General features: G+C 46.4%; 29 non-coding genes across 29 annotated transcripts; all 29 read left to right on the forward strand.

The window, feature by feature from the left end:
* The first annotated feature begins 769 nt into the window (after nt 1–769).
* Nucleotides 770–842, forward strand: trnav-uac (transfer RNA valine (anticodon UAC)). Its single transcript has one exon. It is a non-coding gene; the product is annotated as a tRNA-Val (tRNA).
* A 630-nt stretch (nt 843–1,472) lies between these two features.
* Nucleotides 1,473–1,545, forward strand: trnav-uac (transfer RNA valine (anticodon UAC)). The gene has a single exon. It is a non-coding gene; the product is annotated as a tRNA-Val (tRNA).
* A 625-nt stretch (nt 1,546–2,170) lies between these two features.
* trnav-aac (transfer RNA valine (anticodon AAC)) lies at nt 2,171–2,242 on the forward strand. The gene has a single exon. It is a non-coding gene; the product is annotated as a tRNA-Val (tRNA).
* A 1,079-nt stretch (nt 2,243–3,321) lies between these two features.
* trnav-uac (transfer RNA valine (anticodon UAC)) lies at nt 3,322–3,394 on the forward strand. Its single transcript has one exon. It is a non-coding gene; the product is annotated as a tRNA-Val (tRNA).
* A 622-nt stretch (nt 3,395–4,016) lies between these two features.
* trnav-aac (transfer RNA valine (anticodon AAC)) lies at nt 4,017–4,088 on the forward strand. Its single transcript has one exon. It is a non-coding gene; the product is annotated as a tRNA-Val (tRNA).
* Nucleotides 4,089–5,167: 1,079 nt separating this feature from the next.
* trnav-uac (transfer RNA valine (anticodon UAC)) lies at nt 5,168–5,240 on the forward strand. Its single transcript has one exon. It is a non-coding gene; the product is annotated as a tRNA-Val (tRNA).
* Nucleotides 5,241–5,862: 622 nt separating this feature from the next.
* Nucleotides 5,863–5,935, forward strand: trnav-aac (transfer RNA valine (anticodon AAC)). The gene has a single exon. It is a non-coding gene; the product is annotated as a tRNA-Val (tRNA).
* A 1,079-nt stretch (nt 5,936–7,014) lies between these two features.
* trnav-uac (transfer RNA valine (anticodon UAC)) lies at nt 7,015–7,087 on the forward strand. The gene has a single exon. It is a non-coding gene; the product is annotated as a tRNA-Val (tRNA).
* A 625-nt stretch (nt 7,088–7,712) lies between these two features.
* trnav-aac (transfer RNA valine (anticodon AAC)) lies at nt 7,713–7,785 on the forward strand. The gene has a single exon. It is a non-coding gene; the product is annotated as a tRNA-Val (tRNA).
* A 383-nt stretch (nt 7,786–8,168) lies between these two features.
* On the forward strand, nt 8,169–8,241 carry trnav-uac (transfer RNA valine (anticodon UAC)). Its single transcript has one exon. It is a non-coding gene; the product is annotated as a tRNA-Val (tRNA).
* Nucleotides 8,242–8,871: 630 nt separating this feature from the next.
* On the forward strand, nt 8,872–8,944 carry trnav-uac (transfer RNA valine (anticodon UAC)). Its single transcript has one exon. It is a non-coding gene; the product is annotated as a tRNA-Val (tRNA).
* Nucleotides 8,945–9,568: 624 nt separating this feature from the next.
* trnav-aac (transfer RNA valine (anticodon AAC)) lies at nt 9,569–9,641 on the forward strand. Its single transcript has one exon. It is a non-coding gene; the product is annotated as a tRNA-Val (tRNA).
* Nucleotides 9,642–10,720: 1,079 nt separating this feature from the next.
* Nucleotides 10,721–10,793, forward strand: trnav-uac (transfer RNA valine (anticodon UAC)). Its single transcript has one exon. It is a non-coding gene; the product is annotated as a tRNA-Val (tRNA).
* Nucleotides 10,794–11,423: 630 nt separating this feature from the next.
* trnav-uac (transfer RNA valine (anticodon UAC)) lies at nt 11,424–11,496 on the forward strand. The gene has a single exon. It is a non-coding gene; the product is annotated as a tRNA-Val (tRNA).
* A 631-nt stretch (nt 11,497–12,127) lies between these two features.
* On the forward strand, nt 12,128–12,200 carry trnav-uac (transfer RNA valine (anticodon UAC)). Its single transcript has one exon. It is a non-coding gene; the product is annotated as a tRNA-Val (tRNA).
* Nucleotides 12,201–12,830: 630 nt separating this feature from the next.
* trnav-uac (transfer RNA valine (anticodon UAC)) lies at nt 12,831–12,903 on the forward strand. Its single transcript has one exon. It is a non-coding gene; the product is annotated as a tRNA-Val (tRNA).
* Nucleotides 12,904–13,528: 625 nt separating this feature from the next.
* On the forward strand, nt 13,529–13,601 carry trnav-aac (transfer RNA valine (anticodon AAC)). Its single transcript has one exon. It is a non-coding gene; the product is annotated as a tRNA-Val (tRNA).
* A 1,079-nt stretch (nt 13,602–14,680) lies between these two features.
* On the forward strand, nt 14,681–14,753 carry trnav-uac (transfer RNA valine (anticodon UAC)). Its single transcript has one exon. It is a non-coding gene; the product is annotated as a tRNA-Val (tRNA).
* Nucleotides 14,754–15,378: 625 nt separating this feature from the next.
* On the forward strand, nt 15,379–15,451 carry trnav-aac (transfer RNA valine (anticodon AAC)). Its single transcript has one exon. It is a non-coding gene; the product is annotated as a tRNA-Val (tRNA).
* Nucleotides 15,452–15,834: 383 nt separating this feature from the next.
* On the forward strand, nt 15,835–15,907 carry trnav-uac (transfer RNA valine (anticodon UAC)). The gene has a single exon. It is a non-coding gene; the product is annotated as a tRNA-Val (tRNA).
* A 623-nt stretch (nt 15,908–16,530) lies between these two features.
* On the forward strand, nt 16,531–16,603 carry trnav-uac (transfer RNA valine (anticodon UAC)). Its single transcript has one exon. It is a non-coding gene; the product is annotated as a tRNA-Val (tRNA).
* Nucleotides 16,604–17,234: 631 nt separating this feature from the next.
* Nucleotides 17,235–17,307, forward strand: trnav-uac (transfer RNA valine (anticodon UAC)). The gene has a single exon. It is a non-coding gene; the product is annotated as a tRNA-Val (tRNA).
* Nucleotides 17,308–17,938: 631 nt separating this feature from the next.
* trnav-uac (transfer RNA valine (anticodon UAC)) lies at nt 17,939–18,011 on the forward strand. Its single transcript has one exon. It is a non-coding gene; the product is annotated as a tRNA-Val (tRNA).
* Nucleotides 18,012–18,636: 625 nt separating this feature from the next.
* On the forward strand, nt 18,637–18,709 carry trnav-aac (transfer RNA valine (anticodon AAC)). Its single transcript has one exon. It is a non-coding gene; the product is annotated as a tRNA-Val (tRNA).
* A 1,079-nt stretch (nt 18,710–19,788) lies between these two features.
* Nucleotides 19,789–19,861, forward strand: trnav-uac (transfer RNA valine (anticodon UAC)). The gene has a single exon. It is a non-coding gene; the product is annotated as a tRNA-Val (tRNA).
* A 631-nt stretch (nt 19,862–20,492) lies between these two features.
* Nucleotides 20,493–20,565, forward strand: trnav-uac (transfer RNA valine (anticodon UAC)). The gene has a single exon. It is a non-coding gene; the product is annotated as a tRNA-Val (tRNA).
* Nucleotides 20,566–21,190: 625 nt separating this feature from the next.
* Nucleotides 21,191–21,263, forward strand: trnav-aac (transfer RNA valine (anticodon AAC)). Its single transcript has one exon. It is a non-coding gene; the product is annotated as a tRNA-Val (tRNA).
* Nucleotides 21,264–21,894: 631 nt separating this feature from the next.
* Nucleotides 21,895–21,967, forward strand: trnav-uac (transfer RNA valine (anticodon UAC)). Its single transcript has one exon. It is a non-coding gene; the product is annotated as a tRNA-Val (tRNA).
* A 625-nt stretch (nt 21,968–22,592) lies between these two features.
* Nucleotides 22,593–22,665, forward strand: trnav-aac (transfer RNA valine (anticodon AAC)). The gene has a single exon. It is a non-coding gene; the product is annotated as a tRNA-Val (tRNA).
* The last annotated feature ends 750 nt before the right edge of the window (nt 22,666–23,415 follow it).

Raw genomic sequence — 23,415 nt, forward strand, 5'->3', positions numbered from 1 at the left:
TGTGTCCTTGTTCTGTTTCCTTGTTACTGTGTGTTTGTGTGTGCACTGGGTTTCTGTCTTTCGGGAGTTGGCAGTTTCCGTAGTTTAGTGGCTATCACGTTCGCTTTACATGCCAAAGGTCCCCGGTTCGAAACCGGGCGGAAACTTCTGCTTCTTTCCTCAGTTTTCATCCAATTGCGATCCTCTCCAAAGTACCTTGTGCCCCATGTTGTCCCAATGTCCCAAGAAGTCCCATGATTCATTGGAGTTGACATGTCGTTCTTTGAAGTCAGCTACCCTTGTGCCACTTGTGCGGATTCGCCTTTAAGCCATTCCGTTGTTTCTAACAGTGATTAGAATCCCGTTCGGAAAACATTACAATGCATGTCATGGGCCGAGGACCTTTGTTTCTTCTAAGATCTTTAGACCAGTCGTTCGCCATCCTGGTCCCACCTGCCCTGCCCCTGCATGTTTTAAATGTTTCCCTCTTCCAACATACCTGATTCAAATGAAGGGGTCGTTATCTGTCTTTGCTGAGTTTGATAACGACTCATTAGTTTAAACCAGGTGTGTTAGAAGAGGGAAACATCTCAAGCATGCTGGCCTGAGGACAAGGGTTGAGAACCACTGCCTTAGACCATCTCAGTGCTTGCTGACTTGTCGATGAACCATATCAACTAGTTCATGAGCCAAAATGCCCATTTGACATTGTAAAGGTGTGTCCTTGTTCTGTTTCCTTGTTACTGTGTGTTTGTGAGTGCACTGGGTTTCTGTCTTTCGGGAGTTGGCAGTTTCCGTAGTGTAGTGGTTATCACGTTCGCTTTACACGCGACAGGTCCCCGGTTCGAGACCGGGCGGAAACTTCTGCTCCTCTCCTCAGTTTTCATCCAATTGCGATCCCCTCCAAAGTAGTTTGTGTCCCATGTCGTCCCAATGTCCCAAGAAGTCCCATGATTCATTGGAGTTGACATGTCGTTCTTTGAAATAGGAAGTCAGCTACCCTTGTGCCACTTGTGTGGATTCGCCTTTAAGCCATTCCGTTGTTTCTAACAGTGATTAGAATCCCGTTCGGAAAACATTACAATGCATGTCATGGGCCGAGGACCTTTGTTTCTTCTAAGATCTTTAGACCAGTCGTTCGCCATCCTGGTCCCACCTGCCCTGCCCCTGCATGTTTTAAATGTTTCCCTCTTCCAACATACCTGATTCAAATGAAGGGGTCGTTATCTGTCTTTGCTGAGTTTGATAACGACTCATTAGTTTAAACCAGGTGTGTTAGAAGAGGGAAACATCTCAAGCATGCTGGCCTGAGGACAAGGGTTGAGAACCACTGCCTTAGACCATCTCAGTGCTTGCTGACTTGTCGATGAACCATATCAACTAGTTCATGAGCCAAAATGCCCATTTGACATTGTAAAGGTGTGTCCTTGTTCTGTTTCCTTGTTACTGTGTGTTTGTGAGTGCACTGGGTTTCTGTCTTTCGGGAGTTGGCAGTTTCCGTAGTGTAGTGGTTATCACGTTCGCTTTACACGCGACAGGTCCCCGGTTCGAGACCGGGCGGAAACTTCTGCTCCTCTCCTCAGTTTTCATCCAATTGCGATCCCCTCCAAAGTAGTTTGTGTCCCATGTCGTCCCAATGTCCCAAGAAGTCCCATGATTCATTGGAGTTGACATGTCGTTCTTTGAAATAGGAAGTCAGCTACCCTTGTGCCACTTGTGCGGATTCGCCTTTAAGCCATTCCGTTGTTTCTAACAGTGATTAGAATCCCGTTCGTAAACATTACAATGCATGTCATGGGCCAAGGACCCTTGTTACTTCTAAGACCTTTAGACCAATCGTTCGCCATCCTGGTCCCACCTGCCCTGCCCTGCCCTGCATGTTTTAAATGTTTCCCTCTTCCAACATACCTGATTCAAATGAAGGGGTCGTTATCTGTCTTTGCTGAGTTTGATAACGACTCATTAGTTTAAACCAGGTGTGTTAGAAGAGGGAAACATCTCACGCATGCTGGCCTGAGGACAAGGGTTAAGAACCACTGCCTTAGACCATCTCAGTGCTTGCTGACTTGTTGATGAACCATATCAACTAGTTCAATAGCCAAAATGCACATTTGACATTGTAAAGGTGTGTCCTCGTTTTGTGTGTGCGTGTGTGTGTGTGCACTGAGTTTCTGTTGCTGGCCTATAAGAAGTTTCCGTAGTGTAGTGGTTATCACGTTCGCCTAACACGCGAAAGGTCCCCGGTTCGAGACCAGCGGAAACATGTTTCCTTTAATCAGCTTGCGATCATCTCGTAAATACTTGATGCATTATCGACAGTCATGAGTTCATTGGAGTTGGTTTGTCGTTCTTTGAAGCGGTAAGTTAGCTGCCCTGGTGCCACATGTTTGGTCGTTTCGCTGGCTTCTGTAGAGCTTGGCAAGGGTCCAATCAGGTCAAAAACATGCAGGGCAGGGAGGCCTGAGGTCCAGGATTGGGAAAGGTTGCTTTAGACAATCTCCTTTGTTGCTAGCTTGCTGAAACAGGGTATCAACTAGTTCATGAGCCGAAATGCCCATGTTACGTTATAAATGTGTGTCCTTGTTCTGTTTCCTTGTTACTGTGTGTTTGTGTGTGCACTGGGTTTATGTCTTTTGGGAGTTGGCAGTTTCCGTAGTTTAGTGGCTATCACGTTCGCTTTACATGCCAAAGGTCCCCGGTTCGAAACCGGGCGGAAACTTCTGCTTCTTTCCTCAGTTTTCATCCAATTGCGATCCTCTCCAAAGTACCTTGTGCCCCATGTTGTCCCAATGTCCCAAGAAGTCCCATGATTCATTGGAGTTGACATGTCGTTCTTTGAAGTCAGCTACCCTTGTGCCACTTGTGCGGATTCGCCTTTAAGCCATTCCGTTGTTTCTAACAGTGATTAGAATCCCGTTCGGAAAACATTACAATGCATGTCATGGGCCGAGGACCTTTGTTTCTTCTAAGATCTTTAGACCAGTCGTTCGCCATCCTGGTCCCACCTGCCCTGCCCCTGCATTTTTTAAATGTTTCCCTCTTCCAACATACCTGATTCAAATGAAGGGGTCGTTATCTGTCTTTGCTGAGTCTGATAACGACTCATTAGTTTAAACCAGGTGTGTTAGAAGAGGGAAACATCTCAAGCATGCTGGCCTGAGGACAAGGGTTGAGAACCACTGCCTTAGACCATCTCAGTGCTTGCTGACTTGTCGATGAACCATATCAACTAGTTCATGAGCCAAAATGCCCATTTGACATTGTAAAGGTGTGTCCTTGTTCTGTTTCCTTGTTACTGTGTGTTTGTGAGTGCACTGGGTTTCTGTCTTTCGGGAGTTGGCAGTTTCCGTAGTGTAGTGGTTATCACGTTCGCTTTACACGCGAAAGGTTCCGGGTTCGAGACCGGGCGGAAACTTCTGCATCTCTCCTCAGTTTTCATCCAATTGCGATCCCCTCCAATGTAGTTTGTGTCCCATGTCGTCCCAATGTCCCAAGAAGTCCCATGATTCATTGGAGTTGACAAGTCGTTCTTTGAAATGGGAAGTCAGCTACCCTTGTGCCACTTGTGCGGATTCGCCTTTAAGCCATTCCGTTGTTTCTAACAGTGATTAGAATCCTGTTCGGAAAACATTACAATGCATGTCATGGGCCGAGGACCTTTGTTTCTTCTAAGATCTTTAGACCAGTCGTTCGCCATCCTGGTCCCACCTGCCCTGCCCCTGCATGTTTTAAATGTTTCCCTCTTCCAACATACCTGATTCAAATGAAGGGGTCGTTATCTGTCTTTGCTGAGTTTGATAACGACTCATTAGTTTAAACCAGGTGTGTTAGAAGAGGGAAACATCTCACGCATGCTGGCCTGAGGACAAGGGTTAAGAACCACTGCCTTAGACCATCTCAGTGCTTGCTGACTTGTTGATGAACCATATCAACTAGTTCAATAGCCAAAATGCACATTTGACATTGTAAAGGTGTGTCCTCGTTTTGTGTGTGCGTGTGTGTGTGTGCACTGAGTTTCTGTTGCTGGCCTATAAGAAGTTTCCGTAGTGTAGTGGTTATCACGTTCGCCTAACACGCGAAAGGTCCCCGGTTCGAGACCAGCGGAAACATGTTTCCTTTTATCAGCTTGCGATCATCTCGTAAATACTTGATGCATTATCGACAGTCATGAGTTCATTGGAGTTGGTTTGTCGTTCTTTGAAGCGGTAAGTTAGCTGCCCTGGTGCCACATGTTTGGTCGTTTCGCTGGCTTCTGTAGAGCTTGGCAAGGGTCCAATCAGGTCAAAAACATGCAGGGCAGGGAGGCCTGAGGTCCAGGATTGGGAAAGGTTGCTTTAGACAATCTCCTTTGTTGCTAGCTTGCTGAAACAGGGTATCAACTAGTTCATGAGCCGAAATGCCCATGTTACGTTATAAATGTGTGTCCTTGTTCTGTTTCCTTGTTACTGTGTGTTTGTGTGTGCACTGGGTTTATGTCTTTTGGGAGTTGGCAGTTTCCGTAGTTTAGTGGCTATCACGTTCGCTTTACATGCCAAAGGTCCCCGGTTCGAAACCGGGCGGAAACTTCTGCTTCTTTCCTCAGTTTTCATCCAATTGCGATCCTCTCCAAAGTACCTTGTGCCCCATGTTGTCCCAATGTCCCAAGAAGTCCCATGATTCATTGGAGTTGACATGTCGTTCTTTGAAGTCAGCTACCCTTGTGCCACTTGTGCGGATTCGCCTTTAAGCCATTCCGTTGTTTCTAACAGTGATTAGAATCCCGTTCGGAAAACATTACAATGCATGTCATGGGCCGAGGACCTTTGTTTCTTCTAAGATCTTTAGACCAGTCGTTCGCCATCCTGGTCCCACCTGCCCTGCCCCTGCATTTTTTAAATGTTTCCCTCTTCCAACATACCTGATTCAAATGAAGGGGTCGTTATCTGTCTTTGCTGAGTCTGATAACGACTCATTAGTTTAAACCAGGTGTGTTAGAAGAGGGAAACATCTCAAGCATGCTGGCCTGAGGACAAGGGTTGAGAACCACTGCCTTAGACCATCTCAGTGCTTGCTGACTTGTCGATGAACCATATCAACTAGTTCATGAGCCAAAATGCCCATTTGACATTGTAAAGGTGTGTCCTTGTTCTGTTTCCTTGTTACTGTGTGTTTGTGAGTGCACTGGGTTTCTGTCTTTCGGGAGTTGGCAGTTTCCGTAGTGTAGTGGTTATCACGTTCGCTTTACACGCGAAAGGTTCCGGGTTCGAGACCGGGCGGAAACTTCTGCATCTCTCCTCAGTTTTCATCCAATTGCGATCCCCTCCAATGTAGTTTGTGTCCCATGTCGTCCCAATGTCCCAAGAAGTCCCATGATTCATTGGAGTTGACAAGTCGTTCTTTGAAATGGGAAGTCAGCTACCCTTGTGCCACTTGTGCGGATTCGCCTTTAAGCCATTCCGTTGTTTCTAACAGTGATTAGAATCCTGTTCGGAAAACATTACAATGCATGTCATGGGCCGAGGACCTTTGTTTCTTCTAAGATCTTTAGACCAGTCGTTCGCCATCCTGGTCCCACCTGCCCTGCCCCTGCATGTTTTAAATGTTTCCCTCTTCCAACATACCTGATTCAAATGAAGGGGTCGTTATCTGTCTTTGCTGAGTTTGATAACGACTCATTAGTTTAAACCAGGTGTGTTAGAAGAGGGAAACATCTCACGCATGCTGGCCTGAGGACAAGGGTTAAGAACCACTGCCTTAGACCATCTCAGTGCTTGCTGACTTGTTGATGAACCATATCAACTAGTTCAATAGCCAAAATGCACATTTGACATTGTAAAGGTGTGTCCTCGTTTTGTGTGTGCGTGTGTGTGTGTGCACTGAGTTTCTGTTGCTGGCCTATAAGTAGTTTCCGTAGTGTAGTGGTTATCACGTTCGCCTAACACGCGAAAAGTCCCCGGTTCGAGACCGGGCGGAAACATGTTTCCTTTTATCAGCTTGCGATCATCTCGTAAATACTTGATGCATTATCGACAGTCATGAGTTCATTGGAGTTGGTTTGTCGTTCTTTGAAGCGGTAAGTTAGCTGCCCTGGTGCCACATGTTTGGTCGTTTCGCTGGCTTCTGTAGAGCTTGGCAAGGGTCCAATCAGGTCAAAAACATGCAGGGCAGGGAGGCCTGAGGTCCAGGATTGGGAAAGGTTGCTTTAGACAATCTCCTTTGTTGCTAGCTTGCTGAAACAGGGTATCAACTAGTTCATGAGCCGAAATGCCCATGTTACGTTATAAATGTGTGTCCTTGTTCTGTTTCCTTGTTACTGTGTGTTTGTGTGTGTACTGGGTTTATGTATTTCGGGAGTTGGCAGTTTCCGTAGTTTAGTGGCTATCACGTTCGCTTTACATGCCAAAGGTCCCCGGTTCGAAACCGGGCGGAAACTTCTGCTTCTTTCCTCAGTTTTCATCCAATTGCGATCCTCTCCAAAGTACCTTGTGCCCCATGTTGTCCCAATGTCCCAAGAAGTCCCATCATTCATTGGAGTTGACATGTCGTTCTTTGAAGTCAGCTACCCTTGTGCCACTTGTGCGGATTCGCCTTTAAGCCATTCCGTTGTTTCTAACAGTGATTAGAATCCCGTTCGGAAAACATTACAATGCATGTCATGGGCCGAGGACCTTTGTTTCTTCTAAGATCTTTAGACCAGTCGTTCGCCATCCTGGTCCCACCTGCCCTGCCCCTGCATGTTTTAAATGTTTCCCTCTTCCAACATACCTGATTCAAATGAAGGGGTCATTATCTGTCTTTGCTGAGTTTGATAACGACTCATTAGTTTAAACCAGGTGTGTTAGAAGAGGGAAACATCTAAAGCATGCTGGCCTGAGGACAAGGGTTGAGAACCACTGCCTTAGACCATCTCAGTGCTTGCTGACTTGTCGATGAACCATATCAACTAGTTCATGAGCCAAAATGCCCATTTGACATTGTAAAGGTGTGTCCTTGTTCTGTTTCCTTGTTACTGTGTGTTTGTGAGTGCACTGGGTTTCTGTCTTTCGTGAGTTGGCAGTTTCCGTAGTGTAGTGGTTATCAAGTTCGCTTTACACGCGAAAGGTCCCCGGTTCGAGACCGGGCGGAAACTTCTGCTTCTCTCCTCAGTTTTCATCCAATTGCGATCCCCTCCAAAGTAGTTTGTGTCCCATGTCGTCCCAATGTCCCAAGAAGTCCCATGATTCATTGGAGTTGACATGTCGTTCTTTGAAATGGGAAGTCAGCTACCCTTGTGCCACTTGTGTGGATTCGCCTTTAAGCCATTCCGTTGTTTCTAACAGTGATTAGAATCCCGTTCGTAAACATTACAATGCATGTCATGGGCCAAGGACCCTTGTTACTTCTAAGACCTTTAGACCAGTCGTTCGCCATCCTGGTCCCACCTGCCCTGCCCTGCCCTGCATGTTTTAAATGTTTCCCTCTTCCAACATACCTGATTCAAATGAAGGGGTCGTTATCTGTCTTTGCTGAGTTTGATAACGACTCATTAGTTTAAACCAGGTGTGTTAGAAGAGGGAAACATCTCACGCATGCTGGCCTGAGGACAAGGGTTAAGAACCACTGCCTTAGACCATCTCAGTGCTTGCTGACTTGTTGATGAACCATATCAACTAGTTCAATAGCCAAAATGCACATTTGACATTGTAAAGGTGTGTCCTCGTTTTGTGTGTGCGTGTGTGTGTGTGGACTGAGTTTCTGTTGCTGGCCTATAAGAAGTTTCCGTAGTGTAGTGGTTATCACGTTCGCCTAACACGCGAAAGGTCCCCGGTTCGAGACCGGGCGGAAACATGTTTCCTTTTATCAGCTTGCGATCATCTCGTAAATACTTGATGCATTATCGACAGTCATGAGTTCATTGGAGTTGGTTTGTCGTTCTTTGAAGCGGTAAGTTAGCTGCCCTGGTGCCACATGTTTGGTCGTTTCGCTGGCTTCTGTAGAGCTTGGCAAGGGTCCAATCAGGTCAAAAACATGCAGGGCAGGGAGGCCTGAGGTCCAGGATTGGGAAAGGTTGCTTTAGACAATCTCCTTTGTTGCTAGCTTGCTGAAACAGGGTATCAACTAGTTCATGAGCCGAAATGCCCATGTTACGTTATAAAGGTGTGTCCTTGTTCTGTTTCCTTGTTACTGTGTGTTTGTGAGTGCACTGGGTTTCTGTCTTTCGGGAGTTGGCAGTTTCCGTAGTGTAGTGGTTATCACGTTCGCTTTACACGCGAAAGGTCCCCGGTTCGAGACCGGGCGGAAACTTCTGCATCTCTCCTCAGTTTTCATCCAATTGCGATCCCCTCCAAAGTAGTTTGTGTCCCATGTCGTCCCAATGTCCCAAGAAGTCCCATGATTCATTGGAGTTGACATGTCGTTCTTTGAAATGGGAAGTCAGCTACCCTTGTGCCACTTGTGCGGATTCGCCTTTAAGCCATTCCGTTGTTTCTAACAGTGATTAGAATCCTGTTCGGAAAACATTACAATGCATGTCATGGGCCGAGGACCTTTGTTTCTTCTAAGATCTTTAGACCAGTCGTTCGCCATCCTGGTCCCACCTGCCCTGCCCCTGCATGTTTTAAATGTTTCCCTCTTCCAACATACCTGATTCAAATGAAGGGGTCGTTATCTGTCTTTGCTGAGTTTGATAACGACTCATTAGTTTAAACCAGGTGTGTTAGAAGAGGGAAACATCTAAAGCATGCTGGCCTGAGGACAAGGGTTGAGAACCACTGCCTTAGACCATCTCAGTGCTTGCTGACTTGTCGATGAACCATATCAACTAGTTCATGAGCCAAAATGCCCATTTGACATTGTAAAGGTGTGTCCTTGTTCTGTTTCCTTGTCACTGTGTGTTTGTGAGTGCACTGGGTTTCTGTCTTTCGTGAGTTGGCAGTTTCCATAGTGTAGTGGTTATCACCTTCGCTTTACACGCGAAAGGTCCCCGGTTCGAGACCGGGCGGAAACTTCTGATCTCTCCTCAGTTTTCATCCAATTGCGATCCCCTCCAAAGTAGTTTGTGTCCCATGTCGTCCCAATGTCCCAAGAAGTCCCATGATTCATTGGAGTTGACATGTCGTTCTTTGAAATGGGAAGTCAGCTACCCTTGTGCCACTTGTGTGGATTCGCCTTTAAGCCATTCCGTTGTTTCTAACAGTGATTAGAATCCCGTTCGTAAACATTACAATGCATGTCATGGGCCAAGGACCCTTGTTACTTCTAAGACCTTTAGACCAGTCGTTCGCCATCCTGGTCCCACCTGCCCTGCCCTGCCCTGCATGTTTTAAATGTTTCCCTCTTCCAACATACCTGATTCAAATGAAGGGGTCGTTATCTGTCTTTGCTGAGTTTGATAACGACTCATTAGTTTAAACCAGGTGTGTTAGAAGAGGGAAACATCTCACGCATGCTGGCCTGAGGACAAGGGTTAAGAACCACTGCCTTAGACCATCTCAGTGCTTGCTGACTTGTTGATGAACCATATCAACTAGTTCAATAGCCAAAATGCACATTTGACATTGTAAAGGTGTGTCCTCGTTTTGTGTGTGCGTGTGTGTGTGTGGACTGAGTTTCTGTTGCTGGCCTATAAGAAGTTTCCGTAGTGTAGTGGTTATCACGTTCGCCTAACACGCGAAAGGTCCCCGGTTCGAGACCGGGCGGAAACATGTTTCCTTTTATCAGCTTGCGATCATCTCGTAAATACTTTATGCATTATCGACAGTCATGAGTTCATTGGAGTTGGTTTGTCGTTCTTTGAAGCGGTAAGTTAGCTGCCCTGGTGCCACATGTTTGGTCGTTTCGCTGGCTTCTGTAGAGCTTGGCAAGGGTCCAATCAGGTCAAAAACATGCAGGGCAGGGAGGCCTGAGGTCCAGGATTGGGAAAGGTTGCTTTAGACAATCTCCTTTGTTGCTAGCTTGCTGAAACAGGGTATCAACTAGTTCATGAGCCGAAATGCCCATGTTACGTTATAAATGTGTGTCCTTGTTCTGTTTCCTTGTTACTGTGTGTTTGTGTGTGCACTGGGTTTCTGTCTTTCGGGAGTTGGCAGTTTCCGTAGTTTAGTGGCTATCACGTTCGCTTTACATGCCAAAGGTCCCCGGTTCGAAACCGGGCGGAAACTTCTGCTTCTTTCCTCAGTTTTCATCCAATTGCGATCCTCTCCAAAGTACCTTGTGCCCCATGTTGTCCCAATGTCCCAAGAAGTCCCATGATTCATTGGAGTTGACATGTCGTTCTTTGAAGTCAGCTACCCTTGTGCCACTTGTGCGGATTCGCCTTTAAGCCATTCCGTTGTTTCTAACAGTGATTAGAATCCCGTTCGGAAAACATTACAATGCATGTCATGGGCCGAGGACCTTTGTTTCTTCTAAGATCTTTAGACCAGTCGTTCGCCATCCTGGTCCCACCTGCCCTGCCCCTGCATGTTTTAAATGTTTCCCTCTTCCAACATACCTGATTCAAATGAAGGGGTCGTTATCTGTCTTTGCTGAGTTTGATAACGACTCATTAGTTTAAACCAGGTGTGTTAGAAGAGGGAAACATCTCAAGCATGCTGGCCTGAGGACAAGGGTTGAGAACCACTGCCTTAGACCATCTCAGTGCTTGCTGACTTGTCGATGAACCATATCAACTAGTTCATGAGCCAAAATGCCCATTTGACATTGTAAAGGTGTGTCCTTGTTCTATTTCCTTGTTACTGTGTGTTTGTGAGTGCACTGGGTTTCTGTCATTCGGGAGTTGGCAGTTTCCGTAGTGTAGTGGTTATCACGTTCGCTTTACACGCGAAAGGTCCCCGGTTCGAGACCGGGCGGAAACTTCTGCATCTCTCCTCAGTTTTCATCCAATTGCGATCCCCTCCAAAGTAGTTTGTGTCCCATGTCGTCCCAATGTCAAAAGAAGTCCCATGATTCATTGGAGTTGACATGTCGTTCTTTGAAATTGGAAGTCAGCTACCCTTGTGCCACTTGTGCGGATTCGCCTTTAAGCCATTCCGTTGTTTCTAACAGTGATTAGAATCCCGTTCGGAAAACATTACAATGCATGTCATGGGCCGAGGACCTTTGTTTCTTCTAAGATCTTTAGACCAGTCGTTCGCCATCCTGGTCCCACCTGCCCTGCCCCTGCATGTTTTAAATGTTTCCCTCTTCCAACATACCTGATTCAAATGAAGGGGTCGTTATCTGTCTTTGCTGAGTTTGATAACGACTCATTAGTTTAAACCAGGTGTGTTAGAAGAGGGAAACATCTCAAGCATGCTGGCCTGAGGACAAGGGTTGAGAACCACTGCCTTAGACCATCTCAGTGCTTGCTGACTTGTCGATGAACCATATCAACTAGTTCATGAGCCAAAATGCCCATTTGACATTGTAAAGGTGTGTCCTTGTTCTATTTCCTTGTTACTGTGTGTTTGTGAGTGCACTGGGTTTCTGTCATTCGGGAGTTGGCAGTTTCCGTAGTGTAGTGGTTATCACGTTCGCTTTACACGCGAAAGGTCCCCGGTTCGAGACCGGGCGGAAACTTCTGCATCTCTCCTCAGTTTTCATCCAATTGCGATCCCCTCCAAAGTAGTTTGTGTCCCATGTCGTCCCAATGTCAAAAGAAGTCCCATGATTCATTGGAGTTGACATGTCGTTCTTTGAAATGGGAAGTCAGCTACCCTTGTGCCACTTGTGCGGATTCGCCTTTAAGCCATTCCGTTGTTTCTAACAGTGATTAGAATCCTGTTCGGAAAACATTACAATGCATGTCATGGGCCGAGGACCTTTGTTTCTTCTAAGATCTTTAGACCAGTCGTTCGCCATCCTGGTCCCAACCTGCCCTGCCCCTGCATGTTTTAAATGTTTCCCTCTTCCAACATACCTGATTCAAATGAAGGGGTCGTTATCTGTCTTTGCTGAGTTTGATAACGACTCATTAGTTTAAACCAGGTGTGTTAGAAGAGGGAAACATCTAAAGCATGCTGGCCTGAGGACAAGGGTTGAGAACCACTGCCTTAGACCATCTCAGTGCTTGCTGACTTGTCGATGAACCATATCAACTAGTTCATGAGCCAAAATGCCCATTTGACATTGTAAAGGTGTGTCCTTGTTCTGTTTCCTTGTTACTGTGTGTTTGTGAGTGCACTGGGTTTCTGTCTTTCGTGAGTTGGCAGTTTCCGTAGTGTAGTGGTTATCACCTTCGCTTTACACGCGAAAGGTCCCCGGTTCGAGACCGGGCGGAAACTTCTGCTTCTCTCCTCAGTTTTCATCCAATTGCGATCCCCTCCAAAGTAGTTTGTGTCCCATGTCGTCCCAATGTCCCAAGAAGTCCCATGATTCATTGGAGTTGACATGTCGTTCTTTGAAATGGGAAGTCAGCTACCCTTGTGCCACTTGTGCGGATTCGCCTTTAAGCCATTCCGTTGTTTCTAACAGTGATTAGAATCCTGTTCGGAAAACATTACAATGCATGTCATGGGCCGAGGACCTTTGTTTCTTCTAAGATCTTTAGACCAGTCGTTCGCCATCCTGGTCCCAACCTGCCCTGCCCTGCATGTTTTAAATGTTTCCCTCTTCCAACATACCTGATTCAAATGAAGGGGTCGTTATCTGTCTTTGCTGAGTTTGATAACGACTCATTAGTTTAAACCAGGTGTGTTAGAAGAGGGAAACATCTAAAGCATGCTGGCCTGAGGACAAGGGTTGAGAACCACTGCCTTAGACCATCTCAGTGCTTGCTGACTTGTCGATGAACCATATCAACTAGTTCATGAGCCAAAATGCCCATTTGACATTGTAAAGGTGTGTCCTTGTTCTGTTTCCTTGTTACTGTGTGTTTGTGAGTGCACTGGGTTTCTGTCTTTCGTGAGTTGGCAGTTTCCGTAGTGTAGTGGTTATCACGTTCGCTTTACACGCGAAAGGTCCCCGGTTCGAGACCGGGCGGAAACTTCTGCTTCTCTCCTCAGTTTTCATCCAATTGCGATCCCCTCCAAAGTAGTTTGTGTCCCATGTCGTCCCAATGTCCCAAGAAGTCCCATGATTCATTGGAGTTGACATGTCGTTCTTTGAAATGGGAAGTCAGCTACCCTTGTGCAACTTGTGTGGATTCGCCTTTAAGCCTTTCCGTTGTTTCTAACAGTGATTAGAATCCCGTTCGTAAACATTACAATGCATGTCATGGGCCAAGGACCCTTGTTACTTCTAAGACCTTTAGACCAGTCGTTCGCCATCCTGGTCCCACCTGCCCTGCCCTGCCCTGCATGTTTTAAATGTTTCCCTCTTCCAACATACCTGATTCAAATGAAGGGGTCGTTATCTGTCTTTGCTGAGTTTGATAACGACTCATTAGTTTAAACCAGGTGTGTTAGAAGAGGGAAACATCTCACGCATGCTGGCCTGAGGACAAGGGTTAAGAACCACTGCCTTAGACCATCTCAGTGCTTGCTGACTTGTTGATGAACCATATCAACTAGTTCAATAGCCAAAATGCACATTTGACATTGTAAAGGTGTGTCCTCGTTTTGTGTGTGCGTGTGTGTGTGTGGACTGAGTTTCTGTTGCTAGCCTATAAGATGTTTCCGTACTGTAGTGGTTATCATGTTCGCCTAACACGCGAAAGGTCCCCGGTTCGAGACCGGGCGGAAACATGTTTCCTTTTATCAGCTTGCGATCATCTCGTAAATACTTGATGCATTATCGACAGTCATGAGTTCATTGGAGTTGGTTTGTCGTTCTTTGAAGCGGTAAGTTAGCTGCCCTGGTGCCACATGTTTGGTCGTTTCGCTGGCTTCTGTAGAGCTTGGCAAGGGTCCAATCAGGTCAAAAACATGCAGGGCAGGGAGGCCTGAGGTCCAGGATTGGGAAAGGTTGCTTTAGACAATCTCCTTTGTTGCTAGCTTGCTGAAACAGGGTATCAACTAGTTCATGAGCCGAAATGCCCATGTTACGTTATAAATGTGTGTCCTTGTTCTGTTTCCTTGTTACTGTGTGTTTGTGTGTGTACTGGGTTTATGTATTTCGGGAGTTGGCAGTTTCCGTAGTTTAGTGGCTATCACGTTCGCTTTACATGCCAAAGGTCCCCGGTTCGAAACCGGGCGGAAACTTCTGCTTCTTTCCTCAGTTTTCATCCAATTGCGATCCTCTCCAAAGTACCTTGTGCCCCATGTTGTCCCAATGTCCCAAGAAGTCCCATCATTCATTGGAGTTGACATGTCGTTCTTTGAAGTCAGCTACCCTTGTGCCACTTGTGCGGATTCGCCTTTAAGCCATTCCGTTGTTTCTAACAGTGATTAGAATCCCGTTCGGAAAACATTACAATGCATGTCATGGGCCGAGGACCTTTGTTTCTTCTAAGATCTTTAGACCAGTCGTTCGCCATCCTGGTCCCACCTGCCCTGCCCCTGCATGTTTTAAATGTTTCCCTCTTCCAACATACCTGATTCAAATGAAGGGGTCATTATCTGTCTTTGCTGAGTTTGATAACGACTCATTAGTTTAAACCAGGTGTGTTAGAAGAGGGAAACATCTAAAGCATGCTGGCCTGAGGACAAGGGTTGAGAACCACTGCCTTAGACCATCTCAGTGCTTGCTGACTTGTCGATGAACCATATCAACTAGTTCATGAGCCAAAATGCCCATTTGACATTGTAAAGGTGTGTCCTTGTTCTGTTTCCTTGTTACTGTGTGTTTGTGAGTGCACTGGGTTTCTGTCTTTCGTGAGTTGGCAGTTTCCGTAGTGTAGTGGTTATCAAGTTCGCTTTACACGCGAAAGGTCCCCGGTTCGAGACCGGGCGGAAACTTCTGCTTCTCTCCTCAGTTTTCATCCAATTGCGATCCCCTCCAAAGTAGTTTGTGTCCCATGTCGTCCCAATGTCCCAAGAAGTCCCATGATTCATTGGAGTTGACATGTCGTTCTTTGAAATGGGAAGTCAGCTACCCTTGTGCCACTTGTGTGGATTCGCCTTTAAGCCATTCCGTTGTTTCTAACAGTGATTAGAATCCCGTTCGTAAACATTACAATGCATGTCATGGGCCAAGGACCCTTGTTACTTCTAAGACCTTTAGACCAGTCGTTCGCCATCCTGGTCCCACCTGCCCTGCCCTGCCCTGCATGTTTTAAATGTTTCCCTCTTCCAACATACCTGATTCAAATGAAGGGGTCGTTATCTGTCTTTGCTGAGTTTGATAACGACTCATTAGTTTAAACCAGGTGTGTTAGAAGAGGGAAACATCTCACGCATGCTGGCCTGAGGACAAGGGTTAAGAACCACTGCCTTAGACCATCTCAGTGCTTGCTGACTTGTTGATGAACCATATCAACTAGTTCAATAGCCAAAATGCACATTTGACATTGTAAAGGTGTGTCCTCGTTTTGTGTGTGCGTGTGTGTGTGTGGACTGAGTTTCTGTTGCTGGCCTATAAGAAGTTTCCGTAGTGTAGTGGTTATCACGTTCGCCTAACACGCGAAAGGTCCCCGGTTCGAGACCGGGCGGAAACATGTTTCCTTTTATCAGCTTGCGATCATCTCGTAAATACTTGATGCATTATCGACAGTCATGAGTTCATTGGAGTTGGTTTGTCGTTCTTTGAAGCGGTAAGTTAGCTGCCCTGGTGCCACATGTTTGGTCGTTTCGCTGGCTTCTGTAGAGCTTGGCAAGGGTCCAATCAGGTCAAAAACATGCAGGGCAGGGAGGCCTGAGGTCCAGGATTGGGAAAGGTTGCTTTAGACAATCTCCTTTGTTGCTAGCTTGCTGAAACAGGGTATCAACTAGTTCATGAGCCGAAATGCCCATGTTACGTTATAAAGGTGTGTCCTTGTTCTGTTTCCTTGTTACTGTGTGTTTGTGAGTGCACTGGGTTTCTGTCTTTCGGGAGTTGGCAGTTTCCGTAGTGTAGTGGTTATCACGTTCGCTTTACACGCGAAAGGTCCCCGGTTCGAGACCGGGCGGAAACTTCTGCATCTCTCCTCAGTTTTCATCCAATTGCGATCCTCTCCAAAGTACCTTGTGCCCCATGTTGTCCCAATGTCCCAAGAAGTCCCATGATTCATTGGAGTTGACATGTCGTTCTTTGAAGTCAGCTACCCTTGTGCCACTTGTGCGGATTCGCCTTTAAGCCATTCCGTTGTTTCTAACAGTGATTAGAATCCCGTTCGGAAAACATTACAATGCATGTCATGGGCCGAGGACCTTTGTTTCTTCTAAGATCTTTAGACCAGTCGTTCGCCATCCTGGTCCCACCTGCCCTGCCCCTGCATGTTTTAAATGTTTCCCTCTTCCAACATACCTGATTCAAATGAAGGGGTCGTTATCTGTCTTTGCTGAGTTTGATAACGACTCATTAGTTTAAACCAGGTGTGTTAGAAGAGGGAAACATCTCAAGCATGCTGGCCTGAGGACAAGGGTTGAGAACCACTGCCTTAGACCATCTCAGTGCTTGCTGACTTGTCGATGAACCATATCAACTAGTTCATGAGCCAAAATGCCCATTTGACATTGTAAAGGTGTGTCCTTGTTCTATTTCCTTGTTACTGTGTGTTTGTGAGTGCACTGGGTTTCTGTCATTCGGGAGTTGGCAGTTTCCGTAGTGTAGTGGTTATCACGTTCGCTTTACACGCGAAAGGTCCCCGGTTCGAGACCGGGCGGAAACTTCTGCATCTCTCCTCAGTTTTCATCCAATTGCGATCCCCTCCAAAGTAGTTTGTGTCCCATGTCGTCCCAATGTCAAAAGAAGTCCCATGATTCATTGGAGTTGACATGTCGTTCTTTGAAATGGGAAGTCAGCTACCCTTGTGCCACTTGTGCGGATTCGCCTTTAAGCCATTCCGTTGTTTCTAACAGTGATTAGAATCCTGTTCGGAAAACATTACAATGCATGTCATGGGCCGAGGACCTTTGTTTCTTCTAAGATCTTTAGACCAGTCGTTCGCCATCCTGGTCCCAACCTGCCCTGCCCCTGCATGTTTTAAATGTTTCCCTCTTCCAACATACCTGATTCAAATGAAGGGGTCGTTATCTGTCTTTGCTGAGTTTGATAACGACTCATTAGTTTAAACCAGGTGTGTTAGAAGAGGGAAACATCTAAAGCATGCTGGCCTGAGGACAAGGGTTGAGAACCACTGCCTTAGACCATCTCAGTGCTTGCTGACTTGTCGATGAACCATATCAACTAGTTCATGAGCCAAAATGCCCATTTGACATTGTAAAGGTGTGTCCTTGTTCTGTTTCCTTGTTACTGTGTGTTTGTGAGTGCACTGGGTTTCTGTCTTTCGTGAGTTGGCAGTTTCCGTAGTGTAGTGGTTATCACCTTCGCTTTACACGCGAAAGGTCCCCGGTTCGAGACCGGGCGGAAACTTCTGCTTCTCTCCTCAGTTTTCATCCAATTGCGATCCCCTCCAAAGTAGTTTGTGTCCCATGTCGTCCCAATGTCCCAAGAAGTCCCATGATTCATTGGAGTTGACATGTCGTTCTTTGAAATGGGAAGTCAGCTACCCTTGTGCCACTTGTGCGGATTCGCCTTTAAGCCATTCCGTTGTTTCTAACAGTGATTAGAATCCTGTTCGGAAAACATTACAATGCATGTCATGGGCCGAGGACCTTTGTTTCTTCTAAGATCTTTAGACCAGTCGTTCGCCATCCTGGTCCCAACCTGCCCTGCCCCTGCATGTTTTAAATGTTTCCCTCTTCCAACATACCTGATTCAAATGAAGGGGTCGTTATCTGTCTTTGCTGAGTTTGATAACGACTCATTAGTTTAAACCAGGTGTGTTAGAAGAGGGAAACATCTAAAGCATGCTGGCCTGAGGACAAGGGTTGAGAACCACTGCCTTAGACCATCTCAGTGCTTGCTGACTTGTCGATGAACCATATCAACTAGTTCATGAGCCAAAATGCCCATTTGACATTGTAAAGGTGTGTCCTTGTTCTGTTTCCTTGTTACTGTGTGTTTGTGAGTGCACTGGGTTTCTGTCTTTCGTGAGTTGGCAGTTTCCGTAGTGTAGTGGTTATTACCTTCGCTTTACACGCGAAAGGTCCCCGGTTCGAGACCGGGCGGAAACTTCTGCTTCTCTCCTCAGTTTTCATCCAATTGCGATCCCCTCCAAAGTAGTTTGTGTCCCATGTCGTCCCAATGTCCCAAGAAGTCCCATGATTCATTGGAGTTGACATGTCGTTCTTTGAAATGGGAAGTCAGCTACCCTTGTGCCACTTGTGTGGATTCGCCTTTAAGCCATTCCGTTGTTTCTAACAGTGATTAGAATCCCGTTCGTAAACATTACAATGCATGTCATGGGCCAAGGACCCTTGTTACTTCTAAGACCTTTAGACCAGTCGTTCGCCATCCTGGTCCCACCTGCCCTGCCCTGCCCTGCATGTTTTAAATGTTTCCCTCTTCCAACATACCTGATTCAAATGAAGGGGTCGTTATCTGTCTTTGCTGAGTTTGATAACGACTCATTAGTTTAAACCAGGTGTGTTAGAAGAGGGAAACATCTCACGCATGCTGGCCTGAGGACAAGGGTTAAGAACCACTGCCTTAGACCATCTCAGTGCTTGCTGACTTGTTGATGAACCATATCAACTAGTTCAATAGCCAAAATGCACATTTGACATTGTAAAGGTGTGTCCTCGTTTTGTGTGTGCGTGTGTGTGTGTGGACTGAGTTTCTGTTGCGGGCCTATAAGAAGTTTCCGTAGTGTAGTGGTTATCACGTTCGCCTAACACGCGAAAGGTCCCCGGTTCGAGACCGGGCGGAAACATGTTTCCTTTTATCAGCTTGCGATCATCTCGTAAATACTTGATGCATTATCGACAGTCATGAGTTCATTGGAGTTGGTTTGTCGTTCTTTGAAGCGGTAAGTTAGCTGCCCTGGTGCCACATGTTTGGTCGTTTCGCTGGCTTCTGTAGAGCTTGGCAAGGGTCCAATCAGGTCAAAAACATGCAGGGCAGGGAGGCCTGAGGTCCAGGATTGGGAAAGGTTGCTTTAGACAATCTCCTTTGTTGCTAGCTTGCTGAAACAGGGTATCAACTAGTTCATGAGCCGAAATGCCCATGTTACGTTATAAATGTGTGTCCTTGTTCTGTTTCCTTGTTACTGTGTGTTTGTGTGTGCACTGGGTTTCTGTCTTTCGGGTGTTGGCAGTTTCCGTAGTTTAGTGGCTATCACGTTTGCTTTACATGCCAAAGGTCCCCGGTTCGAAACTGGGCGGAAACTTCTGCTTCTTTCCTCAGTTTTCATCCAATTGCGATCCTCTCCAAAGTACCTTGTGCCCCATGTTGTCCCAATGTCCCAAGAAGTCCCATGATTCATTGGAGTTGACATGTCGTTCTTTGAAGTCAGCTACCCTTGTGCCACTTGTGCGGATTCGCCTTTAAGCCATTCCGTTGTTTCTAACAGTGATTAGAATCCCGTTCGGAAAACATTACAATGCATGTCATGGGCCGAGGACCTTTGTTTCTTCTAAGATCTTTAGACCAGTCGTTCGCCATCCTGGTCCCACCTGCCCTGCCCCTGCATGTTTTAAATGTTTCCCTCTTCCAACATACCTGATTCAAATGAAGGGGTCGTTATCTGTCTTTGCTGAGTTTGATAACGACTCATTAGTTTAAACCAGGTGTGTTAGAAGAGGGAAACATCTCAAGCATGCTGGCCTGAGGACAAGGGTTGAGAACCACTGCCTTAGACCATCTCAGTGCTTGCTGACTTGTCGATGAACCATATCAACTAGTTCATGAGCCAAAATGCCCATTTGACATTGTAAAGGTGTGTCCTTGTTCTATTTCCTTGTTACTGTGTGTTTGTGAGTGCACTGGGTTTCTGTCATTCGGGAGTTGGCAGTTTCCGTAGTGTAGTGGTTATCACGTTCGCTTTACACGCGAAAGGTCCCCGGTTCGAGACCGGGCGGAAACTTCTGCATCTCTCCTCAGTTTTCATCCAATTGCGATCCCCTCCAAAGTAGTTTGTGTCCCATGTCGTCCCAATGTCAAAAGAAGTCCCATGATTCATTGGAGTTGACATGTCGTTCTTTGAAATGGGAAGTCAGCTACCCTTGTGCCACTTGTGCGGATTCGCCTTTAAGCCATTCCGTTGTTTCTAACAGTGATTAGAATCCTGTTCGGAAAACATTACAATGCATGTCATGGGCCGAGGACCTTTGTTTCTTCTAAGATCTTTAGACCAGTCGTTCGCCATCCTGGTCCCAACCTGCCCTGCCCCTGCATGTTTTAAATGTTTCCCTCTTCCAACATACCTGATTCAAATGAAGGGGCCGTTATCTGTCTTTGCTGAGTTTGATAACGACTCATTAGTTTAAACCAGGTGTGTTAGAAGAGGGAAACATCTAAAGCATGCTGGCCTGAGGACAAGGGTTGAGAACCACTGCCTTAGACCATCTCAGTGCTTGCTGACTTGTCGATGAACCATATCAACTAGTTCATGAGCCAAAATGCCCATTTGACATTGTAAAGGTGTGTCCTTGTTCTGTTTCCTTGTTACTGTGTGTTTGTGAGTGCACTGGGTTTCTGTCTTTCGTGAGTTGGCAGTTTCCGTAGTGTAGTGGTTATCACCTTCGCTTTACACGCGAAAGGTCCCCGGTTCGAGACCGGGCGGAAACTTCTGCTTCTCTCCTCAGTTTTCATCCAATTGCGATCCCCTCCAAAGTAGTTTGTGTCCCATGTCGTCCCAATGTCCCAAGAAGTCCCATGATTCATTGGAGTTGACATGTCGTTCTTTGAAATGGGAAGTCAGCTACCCTTGTGCCACTTGTGTGGATTCGCCTTTAAGCCATTCCGTTGTTTCTAACAGTGATTAGAATCCCGTTCGTAAACATTACAATGCATGTCATGGGCCAAGGACCCTTGTTACTTCTAAGACCTTTAGACCAGTCGTTCGCCATCCTGGTCCCACCTGCCCTGCCCTGCCCTGCATGTTTTAAATGTTTCCCTCTTCCAACATACCTGATTCAAATGAAGGGGTCGTTATCTGTCTTTGCTGAGTTTGATAACGACTCATTAGTTTAAACCAGGTGTGTTAGAAGAGGGAAACATCTCACGCATGCTGGCCTGAGGACAAGGGTTAAGAACCACTGCCTTAGACCATCTCAGTGCTTGCTGACTTGTTGATGAACCATATCAACTAGTTCAATAGCCAAAATGCACATTTGACATTGTAAAGGTGTGTCCTCGTTTTGTGTGTGCGTGTGTGTGTGCGGACTGAGTTTCTGTTGCTGGCCTATAAGAAGTTTCCGTAGTGTAGTGGTTATCACGTTCGCCTAACACGCGAAAGGTCCCCGGTTCGAGACCGGGCGGAAACTTCTGCATCTCTCCTCAGTTTTCATCCAATTGCGATCCCCTCCAAAGTAGTTTGTGTCCCATGTCGTCCCAATGTCCCAAGAAGTCCCATGATTCATTGGAGTTGACATGTCGTTCTTTGAAATGGGAAGTCAGCTACCCTTGTGCCACTTGTGCGGATTCGCCTTTAAGCCATTCCGTTGTTTCTAACAGTGATTAGAATCCTGTTCGGAAAACATTACAATGCATGTCATGGGCCGAGGACCTTTGTTTCTTCTAAGATCTTTAGACCAGTCGTTCGCCATCCTGGTCCCAACCTGCCCTGCCCCTGCATGTTTTAAATGTTTCCCTCTTCCAACATACCTGATTCAAATGAAGGGGTCGTTATCTGTCTTTGCTGAGTTTGATAACGACTCATTAGTTTAAACCAGGTGTGTTAGAAGAGGGAAACATCTAAAGCATGCTGGCCTGAGGACAAGGGTTGAGAACCACTGCCTTAGACCATCTCAGTGCTTGCTGACTTGTCGATGAACCATATCAACTAGTTCATGAGCCAAAATGCCCATTTGACATTGTAAAGGTGTGTCCTTGTTCTGTTTCCTTGTTACTGTGTGTTTGTGAGTGCACTGGGTTTCTGTCTTTCGTGAGTTGGCAGTTTCCGTAGTGTAGTGGTTATTACCTTCGCTTTACACGCGAAAGGTCCCCGGTTCGAGACCGGGCGGAAACTTCTGCTTCTCTCCTCAGTTTTCATCCAATTGCGATCCCCTCCAAAGTAGTTTGTGTCCCATGTCGTCCCAATGTCCCAAGAAGTCCCATGATTCATTGGAGTTGACATGTCGTTCTTTGAAATGGGAAGTCAGCTACCCTTGTGCCACTTGTGTGGATTCGCCTTTAAGCCATTCCGTTGTTTCTAACAGTGATTAGAATCCCGTTCGTAAACATTACAATGCATGTCATGGGCCAAGGACCCTTGTTACTTCTAAGACCTTTAGACCAGTCGTTCGCCATCCTGGTCCCACCTGCCCTGCCCTGCCCTGCATGTTTTAAATGTTTCCCTCTTCCAACATACCTGATTCAAATGAAGGGGTCGTTATCTGTCTTTGCTGAGTTTGATAACGACTCATTAGTTTAAACCAGGTGTGTTAGAAGAGGGAAACATCTCACGCATGCTGGCCTGAGGACAAGGGTTAAGAACCACTGCCTTAGACCATCTCAGTGCTTGCTGACTTGTTGATGAACCATATCAACTAGTTCAATAGCCAAAATGCACATTTGACATTGTAAAGGTGTGTCCTCGTTTTGTGTGTGCGTGTGTGTGTGTGGACTGAGTTTCTGTTGCGGGCCTATAAGAAGTTTCCGTAGTGTAGTGGTTATCACGTTCGCCTAACACGCGAAAGGTCCCCGGTTCGAGACCGGGCGGAAACATGTTTCCTTTTATCAGCTTGCGATCATCTCGTAAATACTTGATGCATTATCGACAGTCATGAGTTCATTGGAGTTGGTTTGTCGTTCTTTGAAGCGGTAAGTTAGCTGCCCTGGTGCCACATGTTTGGTCGTTTCGCTGGCTTCTGTAGAGCTTGGCAAGGGTCCAATCAGGTCAAAAACATGCAGGGCAGGGAGGCCTGAGGTCCAGGATTGGGAAAGGTTGCTTTAGACAATCTCCTTTGTTGCTAGCTTGCTGAAACAGGGTATCAACTAGGTCATGAGCCGAAATGCCCATGTTACGTTATAAATGTGTGTCCTTGTTCTGTTTCCTTGTTACTGTGTGTTTGTGTGTGCACTGGGTTTCTGTCTTTCGGGTGTTGGCAGTTTCCGTAGTTTAGTGGCTATCACGTTTGCTTTACATGCCAAAGGTCCCCGGTTCGAAACTGGGCGGAAACTTCTGCTTCTTTCCTCAGTTTTCATCCAATTGCGATCCTCTCCAAAGTACCTTGTGCCCCATGTTGTCCCAATGTCCCAAGAAGTCCCATGATTCATTGGAGTTGACATGTCGTTCTTTGAAGTCAGCTACCCTTGTGCCACTTGTGCGGATTCGCCTTTAAGCCATTCCGTTGTTTCTAACAGTGATTAGAATCCCGTTCGGAAAACATTACAATGCATGTCATGGGCCGAGGACCTTTGTTTCTTCTAAGATCTTTAGACCAGTCGTTCGCCATCCTGGTCCCACCTGCCCTG

The sequence above is a fragment of the Osmerus eperlanus genome, chromosome 1 (genome assembly GCF_963692335.1).
Source record: "Osmerus eperlanus chromosome 1, fOsmEpe2.1, whole genome shotgun sequence".
NCBI classification, from domain to species: Eukaryota; Metazoa; Chordata; class Actinopteri; order Osmeriformes; family Osmeridae; genus Osmerus; species Osmerus eperlanus.